Source organism: Nilaparvata lugens, chromosome 3 (assembly GCF_014356525.2).
Source record: "Nilaparvata lugens isolate BPH chromosome 3, ASM1435652v1, whole genome shotgun sequence".
Taxonomy (NCBI): domain Eukaryota; kingdom Metazoa; phylum Arthropoda; class Insecta; order Hemiptera; family Delphacidae; genus Nilaparvata; species Nilaparvata lugens.
The window spans coordinates 88,364,306-88,381,206 of NC_052506.1; the positions used below are offsets into that span (position 1 = coordinate 88,364,306).

The 16,901-nt window shown below is 33.3% G+C and overlaps 1 protein-coding gene across 2 annotated transcripts in view; it reads right to left on the bottom strand.

Moving 5' to 3' along the window:
• The window catches only part of LOC111043329, a 66,099-nt gene extending 61,729 nt beyond the window's left edge, over positions 1 to 4,370 (bottom strand). Inside the window, exon 1 of one of the 2 annotated variants that reach the window (XM_039424958.1) lies at positions 4,240 to 4,370. The gene's annotated coding sequence lies outside the window, so the exon portion shown is untranslated. The remainder of the gene's footprint in view (positions 1 to 4,239) is intronic. The other variant, XM_022328243.2, reaches the window with a different exon arrangement.
• Positions 4,371 to 16,901: the final 12,531 nt, after the last annotated feature.

Consider the following 16,901-nt stretch of genomic DNA (forward strand, 5'->3'; position numbering starts at 1 on the left):
GGGTTTATTGAATGGACAGAGCATAGCATAGCATTCTGTATGGTAGGCCTAATATAATTGCGGGCATATTCTCCTACAAATGGTAATCCAATGGTGGTCACTCTCCACTCACTGATAATTTGGAACCGAGTCGAATTGTGAATTTGACAGCGAGTCGATTCATTCAAATTGCTTGGAACAGCAATTTCTAACCAGAACCAATGAGCTGTCCGCATTCCGCAAACTGCATTTTCATCCACTTTTGTAAGGCAATCAATTTACCATTCATAATCTACATCTTTTATACTAAAAGGACGTTCTGACATTACGTGATAGATGAAAAAAATGAAGAATTGATTGAATTTGAAAAAAATACCACTTAGATTATGAAAATCGTACTATATCGTACTATTACTATGAAAATCGTTCAATATGTTAAAGAATGATTTATGATTTATAATTACTCCTCCGCATGATTTCTCATCAACTTTTGTCATAAACTTCTGTTATCTATCTATCTATATATATATATATATATATATATATATATATATATATATATATATATATATATATATAAAAGCGAAATGGCACTCACTCACTCACTGACTGACTCACTCACTCATACGCAGAACTAAAAATCTACCGGACCAAAAACGTTGAAATTTGGTAGGAATGTTCAGTTGGCCCTTTAGAGGCGCACTAAGAAATCTTTTGGCAATATTTTAACTCTAAGGTTGGTTTTTAAGGGTTTAAAATTCATCTTTTAGCATGTATATTCTTCTTATTCCAATCTCTTAATTATAATTTATTGAAAAATGTCCATACCATAATATGTTAATATATAACTATAATCTAGAGAGAGTACCTCTTCGAAACAGCTGTTAACTGATAACTAAATTAATAATTTTGTCAGGTTGGCATTAAGTTGAGTTGACTTTGTTAGGTTGGCACCAAGTTGAAGATTGAAATGCATTTATCGCGGAAAAATTGATTGGGCACTGCTACTTCAATCAGAGCTATTACTGGGAATATTATACCTCGCGCAGTTATAAATCACAGCCTCCTCTTATACTTTCCATCAGAGTAAATCCTGTCGTGTCGGCGAGATATCGGTGTGAAAACGGCTGATGGCTGTTGGGGTTGGTGTATCAAAAATGCTAACATCAAAAGCCAATCTCCTTCAAGAAACAGGTCAGCCCGAGTTCAAAGCAGAGAAACGTCGAGACACAATGTTATTTTAGTTATTAATTGCATCCAATCAATAGTTCATTTAATAGTGCATAAAAATTGCATTCAATGAGACATGAAATTAATAGTCCACACAGCAGCTGATTTTTTACCAAGTTACATTAAGATATTGAATTGCATGCGTTATTGCATGCAATTTATAATCCACTCTACAGCTGATTTATGATGCTTAATATTCTATAGTCTGATTTTTACTCTAATATTGGCTAATGAAGGAGGCTCCTTTTCCTTTTATATTATCCTTGAAATGCAAAATTTCCAAGAAAACCTTGTATACTAGTAGTTCTGTGAACAGTAGACCTCACGCAGTATTCTCATCCACAAGTACCTGATTGAAACTATAGGCCTTATGGAAATACAGCATCCACACATCTGTGTAATCACTTGTCAGCTGATTTATGATGAATAATCAGCCACCATCAGACTATTCTATAGTCTGATTTTTACTCTAATATTGACGTATGAAGGAGGCTCCTTTTTCCTTTTATATTATCCTTGAAATGCAAAATTTCCAAGAAAACCTTGTATACTAGTAGTTCTGTGAACAGTAGACCTCGCGCAGTTATAAATCACAGCCTCCTCTTATACTTTCCATCAGAGTAAATCCTGTCGTGTCGGCGAGATATCGGTGTGAAAACGGCTGATGGCTGTTGGGGTTGGTGTATCAAAAATGCTAACATCAAAAGCCAATCTCCTTCAAGAAACAGGTCAGCCCGAGTTCAAAGCAGAGAGTTCCCGACTCCGAGAACTCTACGATTTTTATCATGCTGATATAAAAACATGAAACTGAACTTCAAGTTTTCCTTATCTATGTTTGTCAATGAACTTTCACACATTTCCTCAAAGATATATCCGTGAATCTGGCCTAATTCTTGCCCTGTACACTGTATACTACTCGCAGGGGAGTATGAGGAATATTATCAAAGATACGACTTAATTCTGTGCATTTATTCTTTATTGATTCATACAATAAGTACTCCATTAAAATGATAGGGGGAGAAAAAAATAAGAAACTGCCTTTATATGCATTATAGTTTTTGTTGGAATGTTACGTTTATTTGAGATCCTGGTCACTCATCAAGCATTAAAATAGATTCATTAATGTGGGCTTCTTACAAAAAATTCAATACCGACCTCTGTTTCGTTTCATAAGTAGTGGATGTACTGTAATTGATTTTCCGAATCAATGTCTCCCTCAATGCAAACATACGGTAATGAATTCGCTTTCTACTGGATGGATCAAATCGAATAAACTCATTATTTTATAATATTATTAGCTTTTTAGTGTAATTTTATTTAAAATAGGGCTAGTTCTAGTACAAAATATCATTATATATAGAAAACAATCTATGAATTCCAAGACACATCTTTAAAATATTGAAATTAGGAACTACTATTTAACTAGTTAACTTGATTAAACTCTATATCATCGGAAATAATTATTGGAGAACATCCTACGTGAGATATTTCGGAGAAAAATGTCCTATTTCTGCGTACACTACTCTCGCACGAAATAATGCTGGTAAATAAAGGTACAATGTAATTGAAGTTTTCTGAATTAACTCCTCAATTTCCTTAATTTAATATACTTGTTTTTGTAGTTACAAGCATATAACGGAGAAAACAAAAAGTGAGCCTCGGAAAATGTAGAAATACTGAATTCGAGTCCACATACAATTTTAAAGATGTTGTATTTTATTCATCATGAATTCTTTAATACTGTGCTTGTATAATTTCAAAAGTTTTTCACAAAAGATTGCCAGTCTTGTGCCTGTCGTTTTGGACCCCAGAACTGATCCTGCTTAATTACTCTCGCATGGAAAGTGGTCTGATTCTCAGACAAAATCTAGACGATGAAAGAAACCCGAAAAATATTTTGAAAAGTATTCCAATTCTTTCATATATGGTGAATAGAATGTAATCGAAGATGAGTATTAAAAAATACTCTCGATGAGAGCTTTTAACACTTCAATAGCATCCAATAATTAGGAGTATTGAGTATAAATAAACTTTTTTCTTCGTTCCTTTCATTGATATAGTGAATTTAATCGTTCCAAAATCATATTATTCCGAATTCATACTATAACGAATGCTAAGATTCCGATCATAAACTTGCAGTACCTAATATGATTGATGGCTCATACTAGAAGCTTGTGTTGAAGAGTCCACTACATAAAATTGGAATCAATATTGCTAATGGATTGGTATCTCTTATCAATAGTTTCTATCAGATCCTACAAATTGATAGATTACAGTTCATCTAGAAATATAGACTCAGTTCAAGGAGTCAAATTCAAAATCATTTTCGAAACTCCTATTAATTATTGTTTCTACCAGATCCTACAAATTAATAGATAATAGCTTATTTGAAATAGATTTAGTTCGATGAGTCAAATTCAAAATATTTTCTAAAAGAATCGATCTCACTGCGTTTCTTTGATTAATTATTGAATGAATTTATAACGCATCCAAATGCGTTTTCTTCATGGATTATTCTAAAGAACTGTGATAATCCTCGGTAATAAATTCCATTAATACAAGTGTTTTAATTAGGAAGTATCAAGTTTTAATAAGCTTTTCATAAGAATTCAGTAGCTCAGTATACTACGTAAAATTGAAATCGATGTTGCTAATGAATTGGTATCTTCTGTCAATTGTTTCTATCAGATTCTACAAATCGATAGATTATTAGATTTCATCTAGAATTAAACTTAGTTAAAGGAGTAAAATCCAAAATTATTTCGAAACTCCTATCATTAAATGATTAAAAAAAAATTTTTGTTCCTATCAGATCCTACTATTTGATAGATTATAGCTCATCTAGGTATAGTCTTAGTTCAAGGAATCAAATTTAGAATTCTTTCCGAAAATATCGATCTGCTCATCCCAATGCGTTTTCTTCATGGATTATTCTAAAAAACTGTGATAAACCTTATTAATACAAGTGTTTTTATTAGGAAGTATCAATGAGTTTCTCATTTGAAATCAGTAGGCTAGGACTTTCCTCACCTGCTAATTGTCCGGCTGAGAGAGCGAGCAAACGGCGTAGCAATATCTGAGGGCCGCTCTTGGTAAAGTCAAGGGTAGTTATGGACAGAAATCGCGACCAGCCGCCGCTTTTCATCATCCTCATGGCGCATGCGCACTGACTGTCGAAAAGGGGTGGGCGAAGACGGCAAACTGTTGCTTGCCGAAAAGAGAAAGACACAATGCTTTCTTCCTTTTCAATAATTTTCCACTGCGGGAAAGAGAGGCACCAAAGAGGGTGGGCGAAGTGACAACGCTTTATTTAAGAAAACAGCGTTAAACGCTTGCCTACTACCTGCAGTCTCAGCTCAACCAAGCATTCATTGATGTCTGAAAAAGATTACAATAATTCAAATTCTAATGCGATTCTCATTATTGGAACATTCATTGATTTATTTATGTCTCATTTGGACTATTTGAGATGAAATTAAGAAATATAAGAAGTTTTGGGCAATAGTCTGTTTTCCTTCTCTGAATATTATATTTGTTTGCATCATTCAAAGAACGAATAAATAAATATTAAAATTAGTTAAATTGAGTATTCTATTCGATAATAGTACTGGTAATCCAATGCATGATTCATGCAAATTAATATCTCAGAGTAGAGACAGATAATATATAGAGATAAATAAACCTATTAGCCCAGAGGTTGATAGGCGCCCGGGGCGAGATTTTAATATGCGCCTCCCCCAAGACTTTTAATGTGAATGTGGAATAAAGGTTCTTGTACCGATAATGTCGGGGCAGTAATCCTTATACGACCACGGCGCCACCCTAGCCGCGGCACCCGGGGCAACCACCCCGGCCACCCTGCCCTTTGGGCGGCCCTGAATTGGATTGGACTAAATAAGGAAAAACCAGCAACCACTCCGTATATAATTTTAAGTTTTGTGTTTGTGTGTGCGTGTGAATGTGTGCAAGACTGATTATAAATCGATATACTGATTTATTTCTATATAATATCATATTCAATTATTATGCTCTTCATTATATTATATTTAAATTTATATGTTAATATTTTATTATATACTAGCAGGTAACCCGTGCTTCGCAAGGGTCTTTCTTAAAACTTGACGTAATGAAATCTAGAAGAATTCAAAATAGGCCTAAGTACAGTGAGTCAGTCATTCTATCAGGGCTCGAATAATTTTGAAATGTTAATTAAATAATAATGGAAGAATATAATTTCTTTATGTAAATAACACCTACATTAAAAGACATATTAACTGCATGCGTTTTCATATTGCCGATACAGCATTGATGAAACTGTAGACGTTTATTTAGCATTTGTCTCAAAAATTGTTCTAGCTGAAAAATTAATAATCCATGCCACGTGTAGGCCTAAACATTGCATCAGGAAAACGAAGTTTCAAAACTATGTTTTTCAGGTGGAAAGCAATATAGTAGCAGATGTTCCTTTTTTAATTTCGACCATATGATTTGGTGATTTTTTAATGAAATCGAATGTACCATTAATGAAATTCAAACATTAATTCTGAAAAATCTAGAAGGAAAATTAAAATTTGGGCTTCCAGGTGCACGAGATTGATATTTTTAATATCTATGTGCAAAATTTGGAGATCTAAATCATTCCCGTTTTTCCGGTATGCAATCCACAAGTTGACATGTTTTGATGCGAACAAACGAACACACGAACAAACACAACCCTACTCTCTCTTATTATATAGATATTCAAGTGTCCCCACACTGGGTAGCCTATAGGGAACACATATTAGAAATAAAGAAACAATATTGTATTTGCTTTTTGGGATGTATTTGATTGTATATTCATTTATTTTTTGAATAAATAATATAACGATTATTATAATACCATCATGTGAATATAGTGAGGTCCACTTTATAAAAGAAGTGAGGAAAGATAGGAGAACAATCGATTCTCTGCCTGTCCCTTCCTTCTATAGAATATAGCTGATGAAATATTTTAACTGTATTAACTGTTCATTCTTATTGAAAATTATTTTTTTTATAAAGTTTCATTAGTCATTAAAAATCACTTTTTAATTATTTAATAACAAATAATCATAATATTGATATTAAATATTTTGTGGATAATTTATATTTATACAAAAGCGATCTGGCGACGTTGCGAAGGTGGGAAAGGATAGCGTCATGTGCTTTGTCGAATGATATCAATAAGATACTTCAATAAGTTTATGCTTTGATCCTCTCTATAGTCATTTTCTCCTACATGGATATGAAGTGATGATGAATATTTTAACATCCATACTTCCATGTTAACTGATATTGAGAAAGTCATAATAGATTATCTATTCAGAAGCATATTCATCCATCAAATCATTTGCTTTCAATAAAGTTTGCAATATTGTTCTCTTGAGCTTAGCGTGGGAAGGAAGTGTGTTCTAACATCATCTCTGATTCCATTCATCCACTCGGTCAATGTGACGTAGATTGGCGTTTGCGTTCAAGTTATGGGGAAGTATCCAACGCACTCTCGTATTTCAGCAAAATCATTGCCAACTCTTCAAAACAATGTCACATTCATCACACTGGTGGAACAATAAATGGACCAATCAATTCTCTCCAAGAGGAAACTTTGCTCATTTCAATAAAAAGAGCCCACTACATTCGACCTTGACCAATATTCTGTGATCTAGAAATTTGGTAGCTGACAATGTTAAAAGTTCCAAAGGAATTTACAACAGATGTCATAATTGTATAATATCATATGTCGTATCGTAATTGTATAACAAATTCCATAATTGGTCACTACATGACTTTCCATGATGTCATAATCGTATACTATTAGGCCTATGTCGTATCGTAATCGTATAACAAATTTCATAATTGGTCACTATTCCTACATGACTTTTCCATGATGTCATAATCGTATACCATTATGTCGTATCGTTATTGTATAACAAATTTCATAATTGGTCACTATTCCTACATGACTTATCCATGATAACATAACCGTATACCATACACGAAGCACAATTCATTAAAATGATTGGGGAAGGACCAACAGACACAGCCCAAAACTGTTCCTTCCCCGACTGTTAATGCTTGATCTTGATTTTTTTGAATTGACATATATTGGAAGTACAGTAGTTTTACATTTATTCAAAAGCTGAAGAATATATTTTACTTATCATTATGTTTTTCAAAACAGGTACTGAGGCCAGTTAATAGTATGAATTGAATAATAATTGATGAATTGACATCATTGGCTTGTTTATCTAAACAATTGACTTCTTCTCAACAGTTGATCTTGATAAGAAACTCAAAGCTAATGAATCTTCACGATCTGAAACTTGGGAGCAAACACGTGACATTTATTAAGAGACATATTTTGAGAATAATACTTGCGAGAGGCAACGGTTCAAATTCAGTCCAATATTTTGAGCAAGAGATGACGAAATACGAGTTTGAGCAGTGATGAAAATATTACTCTTGAGAAAATATTCTTTCAGCAGAAATTTTGCTTTGAATATCAAAACTTTGTCCTATTCAAAGTTTTCTGTCTCAAATCTTGAATGGTGTCTCTGTTATATTTCAGCTAAATTCCTTCCCTTATTAGCTGATTCATGTCTATGCGAACCGTACGATCCAAAGGCGGTATAAAAGAATATTTAGTATATTCAAAATTAAAGTTATAATGATAGCAATTACGACTTTTTTTGATGGTACGATTTTTTCCATTTTTGTGTAGTTGAGAAGTTGATATTGTGGTAATTATTCATATTGAATGAAAAGACTAAGAAATTGTCAAAAACCACAGATTTATTGATAGTTGGAAAGACCGTTTTTGGTTGTTACACCATTGTCAATCTCTGATGAACTGTCTATCAGAGATTGACAATGGTGTAACAACCGAAACCGGTCTTTCTAACTATCAATGAAGCTGTGGTTTTTGACAATTTCTTAGTCTTTTTATTTAATTATTCACGAGCTTCTGATTAGTTAAGTAGCCAAATATAATTGCATATTTTGCGTGTTTGTTAATTATAACGATAATAGAGAACTAGTGTGAGCATTTGGTATTTTGTTTGGCTTCATTTGTGAAATTCTATCAGAGCTGAAATATTTTAAAACACTGTCTGTAATTTCCCAGTAGTTTTTTTGGTGGAATAGACTAGAATAGTGGTTTTTATATTACTTTATTATATTTATATCCTTAAGTTTTTATACAAAACCGTTAAATACAGTATTATAAGTATGAAAACCATTAATTATGAAATCTCTAGCCCCTAAATAGTGCACGAAACATCCAAATCTCTGGAATCTTAATTTCAGAGAGAAAAAGTTATTTGATTACTCTCCGATTTTACAATTGAATTGTGTTCATGTCTGTTACAATCTACCAAACATTAACAGGTAGGCTACGCCCAAATAAATCCCAATATACTGTAAAATATAGTAATAATATGGAATATCTGGTAGGTTTCAAGTGATAGGATACTGTTCCTCTCAGAGTTAAAAAAGAACTCCCCTCTCCACCATCAATCTATGAAAAGGAAGGTTTGATAAAAGACATTGACTCATTAAAGAGTATTGCCAAAGAATCATGTTATTTCATGACGATTCTAATTAACCAATAAAAGCCCTGTCCTCTGAAAAAATCGTTCAACTAAATGATAATTCTGGTTTCTCAAACCAATTAGCAAAAAGCTTGTTTTCAAGACTGAAACAGAATCTTTGTGACTTAAAATGTGGGAAGTTAGATTTTCTTGAGAATTGTGATTTTATTGTAACTCACTAATGACTTGGACTCTGACTCATTCCATTTAATATGTTATTTATATCTCTCGATTAATATAAATGGGAGATTTCGTTTATTCTAATGTTGATGAATTTTCTTTAAATAATATACTAATTATTTATTCATATCCAATAATTATCATTTTCAATGTAGTAGTGAATACACAAAACAATTATTCAGACAGAGTTTATTGAACTTACAATAGGTAATATTGTAATAAATAGATTTTAAGCGGTCAAAATCACTGTCTCAACTTACCGTTGTGTACGGTACCCATCGTAGAATGTCCTTTTTATATCTCTTGTTCAATGCGCCTGGTTTTGAATGCGGTAGGCAACCTGCCACACACAACACCACATTGCAACACCCTATTATTCTACTCTGAATAATAAATTTTAGACTTTTCAGTTATTACCAATGTGCCTAGATTACATTGGTTATTATCGATTCAATTAACAAAGAACAGGAGAGTTTTGTGACAAAATTCTTCATTATTAGTAGTTAATAATTACTGGAAATGATTTATCAAATATGCTACAGTCCCTATGAATTCATGAAGGAATTATACAAATCCGATTACAAATACGATTTCACTCAGCATTGATACAAAATAAATAGAGTGCTGAACAAATAATAATTCCAACTTTCACACTAATTCTCCTTTTTAACAATTTTAATTACATTAACTGGCAAACTGACTAGTCCATAGAGTACTACAAACTCTTAAACATTTTTACTCCTTGAACTTTTTGAATATCGTACAGCAGATACATATACAGATTATAGCCTATACTGTGCCGGGTTTGAATTGCAGCACTTGATAGACTGTTGAAGGATAATCCTTGTAGATGCCGGAGGACTGAATTGAATGATCAATGTCAAGGATATTGCTTTGTCAAGTCATCAAACTTCCAGACAAACAATATTTTCATAGTACATTCATGAATAACGTACGTCCAAGATAGCTGAGACGAATTAGGGCCAAGTCATATGAAACGTTTCTGCACTGGCTATGAACAAGTCAGCGGGCAGGAAGCTCTCCAATTCGCTTGATTATCAACTGACTGGGTTGGAGTTCGGGAATCAGCTGATAATCAGCCAATCGGAGAGCTTCCTGCTCGTCCACCACCAGTGCAAAAACGTCTAAAAACCGCTTCATGTGGCTTGGCCCTAAGACGTTGCACCCTTCAGTCTACTAGCGCTGCCTAGTCGTGGGTTAGAATCCCGCCGGTAGGCATGAACGTTTGATCATGTCATCATATCACCCTTTCACTCACCATTACCCACGCAAAAAGATAAGCAAAAAGCTCATGTGGGCATCATTCACAATAAAATATCGGGGCAACGAGCTTCGCTCGTTAATTTTATTTATTGATAAACAGAACACAATTCTCTAAAATGATCATGTTTATATTTCACAGCTGGCTATACGTCATCTTATGAATTTCGGGGATGCAATATTTTGATTTTTCACATACTCACTCAATCACTCACTTTTTCACTATCCGCAGACGACGAAGGTCTCAGCTACCTTAGCCAAGGATGAATTATCCTTTTAATCTCGTTCAGCGAGTTTTCCCAAGGATGAGACCTAGTGCAATCGAATTTTCATATCATAAACCTACTATGCTCCAAATTTCGTGAAAATCGTTAGAGCCGTTTTCGAGATTCGTTGAACATGAATAACCATATATGAATATAAATAATAATATAATAATAATAATAATCTCTATTATAATCTCAGATATAATAATAATCTCTATTGGAGAGAGATGTAATAAGAAACGAACCGGATGCCTGTCTCTTGAAGTTGTAAACAACATAATTTGTGCTAAGACACATAACCAGATATAAAAATACAGAAATTGCTCGCTTAATATAATATGATAGATAATTCTCCAACATAGACTTTATTGAGTTTTAATTTATTTTTTTACACTCTAAAGAAAAAACCCGTACCTACTGAGAGCATGAATACTAATTCAGCATGGATACTAAAGATAATATGAATAATTAAGATGATAATTATTATCTTATTGGAGAGAGATGTAATAAGAAACGAACCGGATGCCTGTCTCTTGAAGTTGTAAACAACATAATTTGTGCTAAGACATAATTATTGTCGCATAGCTAATGAATCGTCTCCATTCTGCATACGAAGAAACATGATTGATGGAGGCGACATTGTTCAATTTCATAGTCGGCTGATTGCAGCAGACAATAAGCCAGCAACGTCTTCCAAACTTTCTGCCACTCTTCTTCTCCTCATCTTTGCCCGTCTTCTCTGCTGCAGTGGTATTCAAATCATGCAAAAACAGGTATGGCGCCAGAAAGGCTACACACACATTCTGCGTGGGCTACTCTAGTGAGGATTGATCAAGTATCACCTCATATTAATACAATTATCAATATTAATTATTCCTTTTTTTTAATGGGTAATAAGCTTTCAATCATTTCGATAATATATAGAGTTATCATATTCTTTATTCTTTTTTAGAATGAAGCACAGATCGGGAGAGAAAAACTAAAAATACCTTGTACTATTTAAACTAAATTTTTCTCTCCCGATCTGTGCATCATTGTAAAAAAGAATAATGTATAAAGAGTTTGTGACATCCAACATTGAACGCAACATGATGTGACCTTTTAAAATCATTCCTATTGAAGACATCCATTCAGAAGGCTATATATATTCTGGTATTGTAGTAACTAATTGGTGTGAAGCTTTCAATCATTTTTATATACATTTTGTGGCATCCAACATTGAACGCAAATTGATGTGACCATTTTAAATTCTCTCCTATTGAAGATATTCAGTAGGCTATCTATATTCTGGTATTTTAGTAACTAATAATGTACCTACTTTTAAAGCAAACGATTTCAAACCGATCATTTTACACGGATACCGTACTAATTCAATGATAGATCATGCGTCAACGAAAAATATTGCTTAATACGATGTATGTTTATTATTCATTGCCTTCAAGAGAAACATTTTTTCATCAGCACGATATGTAGCAGATGATCTTCTGCACGATATCTAGCGGTGTTGGGAAGATTTAGGCTCGATTATGCTTAAACTTGGATTTATATTGATTTATTTAAATTAACACATGAAATAGAGATAAGATAGGAATTTAGAAATAAGAAGAGCACAATGATTGATTAATTATATACATCTATTATTTTGTAATTTCTTTTTCAGGTTTGCAGATAAAATGTATGTATGATTTATAAAATAAAGAAAAATTGTATTACTTAAAAGCCAACTCCTGGCAGACGGCCGTGTGGCCATTGCTGTAAAACATTTATTCTTTTCAACGATGAATTATGTAAGAAAGTGAAATAAAGATTTTTTAATTATTATTATTATTTATTGATTTATTGATTTATTTAGGTGTTTTTTTTATAACGTGGATGAGATTGACATATATGTAAGGCCCAATAGCAATAATAATAATTTCCAGATCCATGTAGCAGAATCCTGTGTCTATGATTCTTACATTTGTATTATTTTACTTTCGGTGAGTGGATGATTACAATGAGGCTAATGGATGATAACAATTAAACATGATATCAGTCAATGTTGTACGCCATCACAAATCAGAATTATTGAAAAACTTTAAACTCAAAGATCCAATAATAATTCTACTTCACAGAGTATTAATAACCCTAGAGAAACAATACGGTAGCATAAGTAGATATCCCATGGTATAGGGCGTTTATGTCGCAACTTTTACTGTTATCTCAAGCCGATAGTTCATGTAATTCTTTCCCGTGAAGCTATGTGATGTGACACTGGTAGTCTCTCATATTGTGCCGTTCATACACTCTCACCCCAACAAAACAGTAAGAATCGAGAATAATCAACAGTAATCGGCTTGAGATAACAGTAAAAATTGCGACATAAACGCCCTATACCATGGGATATCTACTTACGCTATTGTTTCTCTATGGTTTAGCGTATAGTGAAGTTAATTGGATTCATAGAATAAATTCAAAAACTTTTCTATTTTTGTAGACTACAAAAATCCCATTACAAACAGTTAAGTAGGGAGGTGAGAGGAAATCGGGGATGATTTATTATTCATATACTGTACTTTCCATTTGAATAAATCGAATAATTGAATTTAATGCAAGAGACAATATGCACTAAAACTCATGAACTTTAGTATTAAACCTCATATTGTCATTTAAATTGAATACACTATAATAGACTACAATATTCCTGGGGTTCAAATAATGACAGTAAGTAATATTGCTGTGAAGTTGATAATTCATATTCAAAGAGCAATAAGCCTACAGATACTTAGAATTACTAAGCCTCTCATAGCTTGGAATCGCTTATTTCAAAGCAATTCATGAATGTTTTATTGAAAGAAAGTTCTATCATTTCAGCTCTTTATTAATTTCTCGACAATATGAAGTATTCTCAATAAATTTCAAGTTTTTATCTTTGTTATATATCCCAATAAGGAGAGGGCATAATAGTGACTATCACTAGAAGATGGGTTTTATTGCGACTGCAACAAAAGTTTCTAGAGCTCTCATTGAAGCCATTAAACATTGGAAGTGAGAAGATGATTCAGTAATATGAATAAGTTGATGTAAAAAGTAGAAGTGATGATAAATATTGTGGATTTATGGGATAAAAAAATTACATGATAATGAGCAGGAGAATCAGACGCATCCACCGCGAACAAGAATCAGGCCTCTCTGGAACTTTAAATTTGCTTATGTATACAATGATTATAGCATAGCCACCTCTAATAAGAATAAGTAAGTATAAATGTGCGTACACGACACCTTCAATAGTCCGCACAATTCTCACATTGTACATGAAATGATTCCCACTCTAGACCTACTCCCACCTCCAAAACAATTTGGAATTTCGATCAAAACATCTTGAATCCAATATAAATCAATGTGACAATCTAAAGGTGTGTACAGATATACGCGCCGCAAACATGAGCAATTTACTTTTAGCCAGCTGACTATATCTGTATTTTTACAGAAACGGTAAGATACAGATATAAAAAGCTTGGCATCAGCTGATTAAAATTGAATTGCTCATATTCGCGGCGCGTATATCTGTACGTACCTTTAGAGGTGGCTATGATTATAGTCTTTGACCTTGGTAGGTCATTATCCGATCTTCTATTATCAATATATTATTTCATTATTTGAGCAAATATCAATTGATGACTCAAGTAAGGTTGATTTTTTTAAGCATCTCTGCTTATTGACTAACAAATTTGAGACAAAACATTTTTGAATCATTGAAGGTACCTGGAACTTGGCATAACCACACAGATAAAGACAAATCATACGATCTCAGGCCCGTATGCAGATATTCAGTTAAACGGAGAAATGTCAGCTGTTCGTTTAAACCCCGTATGAAACACATTATGACTAGTAGTTCTGTGAACAGTAGACCTCACGCAGTATTCTCATCCACAAGTACCTGATTGAAACTATATACCTTATGGAAATACAGCAATAGACTGGCTTCTCCACACATCTGTGTAATCACTTGTCAGCTGATTTATGATTAATAATTCTGTAGTCTGATTTTTACTCTAATATTGGCGTATGAAGGAGGCTCCTTCTTCCTTTTATATTATCCTTGAAATGCAAAGTTTCCAAAAACCTTGTATATACGTCGACGCGCAATTAAAAAAGGAACATACCTGTCAAATTTTATGAAAATCTATTACCGCGTTTCGCCGTAAATGCGCAACATATGAACATTTAAACATTAAGAGAAATGCCAAACCGTCGACTTGAATCTTAGACCTCACTTTGCTCGGTCAACAAGTAAACGTGGTTTAGCGTTGAACGTAGTGTTACCATATAGCCCTTAGTGAGCAGTTGACATCGCCTCTGCGCGAAATAACTATGACTGAAAATCGCACATCCATAAGGTAGGCGCACACAGATCGTCATCGGACGGACGGCACGCATCGGACGATTAGATTTGATGCATTAATTTCAATTGGAGTGTGCATACCTATCCGCATCGTGTGTGATGACGATCTCTGTGCGCCTACCTATAATTTCCATTGTTTTGTAAACAGTCTGGCATGATCTTGAAATCACAACATACTGTTGTCCATAATAAATATAGTTCAGTTTGGATGCAGTTTAAATGGTTGTGTAGGCTACTTCTATTCAGTACTCATCCAAAAAAAAGTGAGTAATTTTGTCAGGTAGAAGACTAAAACGAACAAAAAATTCAACAAAAACTACCTAAGAAAAAGTAAATTATAAAAAAATCAAATAAACTAAAATTCAACACTTTGTATACAACTATAGTATACACTATAAGTGTAAATAGTATACACTATTATCATAGAGAAGTAGATATCCCATGGAATATGGCGTTTATGTCGCAACTTTTACTGTTATCTCAAGCTGATAGTCCACGTAGTTCTTTCCTGTGAAGATTTATGACGCTGGTAGTCTCTCATATTGTGCCGTTCATACACTCTTACCCGGTCAAAACAGTAAAAATCGACAATAATCGGCTTGAGATAACAGTAAAAGCTGCGACATAAACGCCCTGGGATATCTACTTACGCTATTGTTTCTCTATGCTATTATTGGCCGAACGTAGTTAGGTCTATGTTTTAACTCTGATTTCCTTTTGCCTGTGTATATATATGTAACGCATTTACGGCCAAACGCGTTGACAGAATTTGATGCGATTTGGCAGGAGTATTTCTTTTTCAACTGCGCTTCGATGTATACACAAGGTTTTTTGAAACTTTGCATTTTAAGGATAATTATGAAAAAAAAGGAATTCCTTCATACTTCGATATCACTATATACATCATATTTGTATATCATCTACTCTAAAGATAGGATTAATCAGACTATAGAATTATTCATAATCAATCAGCTGACAAGTGCATTATTCATTGCATGCATTACACAGATGTCTGGAGAAGGTGTATCTATTTCTATAAGGTTTATGGTTTCAATATTTTGTTTTGCAGTAATGGTATTATTATGCGTGCTCATCAGTATCAATAATCTCACATTTGAAAAATCAAATTTAATAGGTGATTGAAAATAATTAAATAATGGTGAAGATTTAATATTTTTGATTGAAAAAATAATAATTTTCAAATATTTGAGAAATATTTTTATCAGATGGAAAGATTATCACGAAACTGGATGAATTATCATATGGAATACAAATTCTAACCTGAACCAGTTCAAACAGGTGACATCAGATACTTGTGGATGAGAAAACTGCGTGAGGTCTACTGCTCACAGAACTACTAGTATAGTATACACTATAAGTGAAAATAGTGTAAATAGTATACACGTTTATAGTGTAAATAGTATAAACTGAACTTGGAGTCTTGGTAGGAGTCCGGTCCCACATGATGTCAGATTATTAATCGATAGCTTGGAAAATTGCAACTATTTTAAAACACTGGGGTGTACCACACCAGTTCTCTTTGCTGACTTGGCAGTAGCAAACTAACAGTCAGTGCCAATGAGGCAAGTACATCGGGATACCGTAAATTGAATTGAAATAGATGTGAAATATCGCAATACTTTGTTTCAAAGGAGAGAGAACTCAAATAAAAATGGTTGGGACTGGTGCAATCCAGTGTTATATTCAAGGTTAATCACAAATGTTTCTAGTGCATTCTCAAAACGCTTTATCTGGCTTTCTGCTAAAATATGGTGAAAATTTGATGCGTAGCCTTCATAACCTCAATGGGTGAACATTTTGAAAATATTCCTTAATATTCAGTAACTTAGAAATGCATGTGATAAATATTTAATAAAAAATTGATTGGAACAAAATTCCGTTCTATAAATTGAATTAAAAATTTGGTAACAGGACTAAAAGATCATCCTGTAGAAATGTAGAAGATACGCGGAC